The sequence below is a fragment of the Poecilia formosa genome, unplaced genomic scaffold, assembly GCF_000485575.1.
Source record: "Poecilia formosa unplaced genomic scaffold, Poecilia_formosa-5.1.2 Scaffold630, whole genome shotgun sequence".
Classification (NCBI taxonomy): Eukaryota; Metazoa; Chordata; class Actinopteri; order Cyprinodontiformes; family Poeciliidae; genus Poecilia; species Poecilia formosa.
Window position 1 is genome coordinate 163,013 of NW_006800569.1, and position 5,120 is coordinate 168,132.

A 5,120-nucleotide genomic window follows, 5' to 3' on the forward strand; every position below is an offset into this window, starting at 1 on the left:
TTCTTTAAGAAAGTCCTGCCTGCCGTTGCTAATAATCTGATCCAAATAGTAAACTCATCGCTCTCATCAGGTGTTTTCCCCCAGGCTTTGAAAACAGCAGTTATTAAACTACTGATAAAAAAGAACAAACTGGTCAAATCACTACTGCAGAATTACAGGCCGACCTCTGACCTCCCATTCATCAGTTATTGAGAAAGCTGTTTTTAAACAATTAAATAACTTCCTGACGATAACCAACCGCTTTGACTCCTTCCAGTCTGGTTTTCGTGCTCACCACAGCACGGAGACGGCCCTAGTCAAAGTGTTCAATGACATCCATATAAATACGGACTGTGAGAGAACCACAGTGCTGGTTCTGTTGGACCTCAGTGCAGCTTTCGACACTGTTGACCACGACATTTTACTGAATCGACTGGAGAGTTGGGTCGGACTCTCCGGTTCAGTGCTCAACTGGTTTTAATCTTACATAAAGAACAGCGATTACTTTGTTTCAATTGGAAACTTCTTATCAAATAGATCAAAGGTCACATGTGGGGTACCCCAAGGTTCAATCCTACAACCCCTCCTATTCAATATTTATATGCTCCCTCTGGCTCAGGTCATAAAAGGAAATAAGATCAGCTACCATAACTACGGGGATGAACACAGCTCTACATCACGATGTCACCAGGTGACTCTGAACCCATCCAATCACTGAATAGATGCTGAGAACAGATAAATGTGTGGATGTACCAAAACTTTCTTCAGCTGAACAGAAACAAAACTGAAGTTATTATCTTTGGACCTAAAGAGGAGCTAACTAGAGTCAATGCACAGCTTCAGTTATTACAACTGAAAACCAGCAATCAGCCCGAAACCTGGGAGTAGTGATGGACTCTGACCTGAACCTTCAGAGCCACATTAAGACAGTCACAAAGTCGGCCTTCTACCACCTGAAGAACATCTCCAGGATAGAGGACTAATGTCTCAGTGCGATCAACAGAAACTCATCCATTGTTTATCTTTAGTCGCATTGATTACTGCAACAGTGTCTTCACAGGTCTGACTAACAAATCAATCCTCCCGCTGCAGCTGATCCAAAACGCTGCTGCTCGCGTTCTGACTAAAACCAGGAAGATAGAGCACATAACACCAGTTTTAAAGTCCCTACTCTGGTTCCCTGTGGCTCAAAGAATAGACTTTAAAATACTGTTAGTTTATAAATCACTGAACGGTTTAGCACCAGAATACATTAAAGATTTGCTGTTGCTGCATGAACCTTCCAGACCCCTCAAGTCTTCTGGTTCTGGTCTGCTCTGCATTCCCAGGACCAGAACCAACGAGGAGAAGCAGCATTCAGTTTCTATGCCCCACAGATTTGGAACAAACTTCCAGAAAACTGTAAAACAGCTGGATAACTGAGTGCTTTTGAATCTCCACTTAAAACCCACCTGCTTAGAGTTGCTTATGGAACATAAACAACAATTGGGATTTGAATCCCAACTCGGGTTCAAGTGCTAGCAAGAAAATGGGTGCGGGTTTAGAGGCCCCCCCGCTGTTGAAAAGGGGGCCCCCTTACAACAATGGGGGTTGGAGTCCCCCCCCACTGTTTGAAAAGGGGTGTGGGTTGGAGCAGGAAATTTAATATTTTTGATTGTTGATTCAATGTTGCATGACTCTGTGCTTTTGTGTCTAATGATGTAAAGCACTTTGAAATGCCTTGCTGCTGAGATGAGCTATACAAATAAAATTTGATTGATTGCTGTAAAACACATGAAAGAAATCCACTTATTAGCTGTGTTTCCATTAAAACTGCACAAATTGGAATTACAAAATAGAGTTGCTTCATGGAAACATGTCTATTTTGACAAAACACATTTTTTTTTATCAATTTTGACGGTAGGATGAGGTGGTTTTTCGGCTGTATCAAAATGAATGTATTCTGTAAAACTGCAATGGAAACACTTTTCGCATCACGAGTCATGTGATTATGGCGAAAACCATAAAGAAGATGACAGGAAGTGGTACAGGGATGATGGGGCAGCATGTTTTTCTAATGACTTATTGCTTGAACAAATGTATTCACGTGTGATTTAATTCCACCTCTTATTTAATGGAAATGCCGCAATTTTAAATATTGACAAAATTTTGCACACATTTGTAATGGAATTGTGGCAAATATGAAACACGAGGGGGATAAACATAAGTATAAAATCCATGCAAAATTTTTATTCTTTGGCTGGAATTAACATCAATTCAGGGCAGGTCTGATCTGTTGATTAGTTTTTAGATAACACAAATTACAGGATCGCAAAAGGTGTTTAATAACTGCCACTTGAGGAGTTTTGAGAAGTGATTTACAGATTAAGAAGTTTTTTTGTAACTGCAAATTACAGTTTTTAGTGTACAAACTCCAGTTAACATTAATGGATTACTAAATTAGATAATAATTATTTTAATAATCAATTAATCAAAATGAATCTGATTAACTGTTTCAACCCTAGTTTGCATTTTTGGTAACACTTTATTTGAAAGGGGGTGAATAAAACTGACATGAAACTGTCATAACCATGACATAACACCTGTCATGAACATCAATAAGTCTTCATGAATATTTATGACTGTTGTCATAAAGCGTCATTCAGTAAATTATGACACTTTTAATACAAAGTTGACATTATTCAAAATGTCTTTGTTATGACAACTTGTCAATAACCAAGAAATCATGATCTGACATAAATTTGTTATAAAAGTATTACCGATTAAGCTTTAAAAATTAGCTTTATGTAGTAATATTATAAAGCTCTGCCATGTTGCAGCCAATAAGTCAATAAGCCAATCCTACCTTGCTGTAAGTTAATGTTAGCTAAAGTTATTAAACTCCATTACTGTAACGTTAGCCCTTAATATTAAACATATCTTAAAGACAGGCAAATTGGTTTTTCCCTCCAATTTTAATCTAGCAAATTAAAAGCTAATATGTTAGACAAAGTTATCCTTTATGTGCATTATTTAGCAACTTGGCTGATGTGACACAGTGCTTGTGTTCTTTTGCTTTGGAACCTTTAGCCACATGAAGACCCATGTTAGCCATTTGTCTGCCAGTCTACCATTCTGACAGTGAGCAGCAAGGGACATTTTTGAAATGGTATTTAAATAAATGCTGAATTATGATGACATTGTTTTTTGTTTTTGTTCCTTTTTTAAGTGACCACAATGAATTGAGTCATCACCGACTATGAGATTCAGAAGAGAGTCACCAAGTTTGAATTCATGAAAAGGTTTTCGCCATGATTAACTATTGCAAGAACAGCAGTAATTTCTGAGCATTTCTGGACACCTTCAAAGAGCTGCTTCCAGGAAATGAAGACAAGAAGAAGATCTCCTGTTTTCAGAGTATTACAGGAAGGCTAAGACGAATTAGATGGCTGATACCATCAAAGCAACAAGTGTTACTGTTGAAAGAACCTATTTTCTTAAGTTACAGAATAAGTAATTCTGTTTTAGTTTTTCAATCAGTATTTCAGAGTAACAATATACTGACCAGACGTTAAACCCTCTGTTATCTTAGAACAAGTTATCTTTAGTTTTATTCCAACGTACAAAGGGTTTGTTCTACAGTTATGATGGTAGTTATAAGTAGTCCAGTGTGTTTCACTTCATTTGAGGTAAAACTTAATATCAATAACTCTGTTAGCATAGCATTTGACACTGTAATAACACTTAATGACATCTTCATAACTGTTATTTGTTTCACTTTACTTAATGACATTTTCATAACTGTTGCTACTTGTTCCACTTTACTTGAGGTAAGATATAATATTAGTGACACTGTAATAACACTTACTGACATATTCATAACTAGTGCTATTTGCTCCACTTTAGTTGATGTAAAAGAAATTGTTAATGAGTCTGTTATTAAATCATTTGACAGTGCAATAAAGCTTAATGAAATCTTTATTGCTTGTCCTACTTGTTTTGCTTCAATTCAGGGAGTGGAAATATTAATCATTGTTTTGTTAAAGCTCTTGCTAGTGTAATAATTAAATAATTATGACTACTATTATGACAAATTTATGTCAGATCATAGGCGCTTTCGCACTGCACGGAACGGTACAGAACGGAACGGTTCCGCTCGTGTTCGCATTACAACTTGCGACCGGTTCCACCCGGCCCCATGGAACCACAAGAGCCGTGGTTCCAATCGTGCCGGCCAAGCGGTTCTGCTTAGAACCAGCAGCTGATTGGCCGCTGGTTGTTATGGAGTCAGACGTTGATTTTCCGTTGACAGCTGGCTCTCACTACTATATTTTGTAAAGAGTGCTCTTTGAAATATTTTTATTAAATTGGCAGTTAGTGCTACCGGCACCAGACCTAGGGGAATCTGGTGCCAGTATCAAGTGGTGCACAGGCAGATGAATCCTGTGCAACCAGATCTGTGGATCACAGAGGAAGCGAGTCGTAACAGTGTATCTCTGGCAAGAGCTCGTTTATTCTGATTACAAAAAACAAATAAACAGATAAATAAAATACAATTACAATGCAGTTCAAATTCAATTGACATCCAGAGTTACCACAAAGAAATAAAATAAAACAAAATTCACAAATAAAATAACATAGCAAAAAATGAAGAAAATCTAATCCTAAATTAACATAATCGAACTAAAAAAAAAAAACGCTTCTCCTAACACAGTAAACACCGACGTCCGTCAGTTACAACGGTTCTTAAGAATTAACGTCGGGCTGTTATAACCGTTGCAGAGGTTATAAAAAAAGATCAAGCCACCCACAAATAAGTACATCCTCAAGAGAAACAAAAACACCACAATACTACGAAATACAAACACAACATTGACCAATCATCATATACCCACAGAACATCTCAAATGGCCCATAAAAAGTTGCGGTTTATACTACCTGTGGATCACAGAGGAAGCGAGTCATAAACAGTGTATCTCCGGCAAGAGCTCGTTTATTCTGAGCCGCGCATGCCCAGAGCCAGGAGACTCGTTCTCCCTGTTAGGACCCACAGCGGCACGAGAGCGCCCCCACTGGCAAGACACATGCACATGACAAATACGTCTGGAATGAACAATAAAAAAATAAATAAAAATAAAATAAAATAAAATAAAATAAATAAA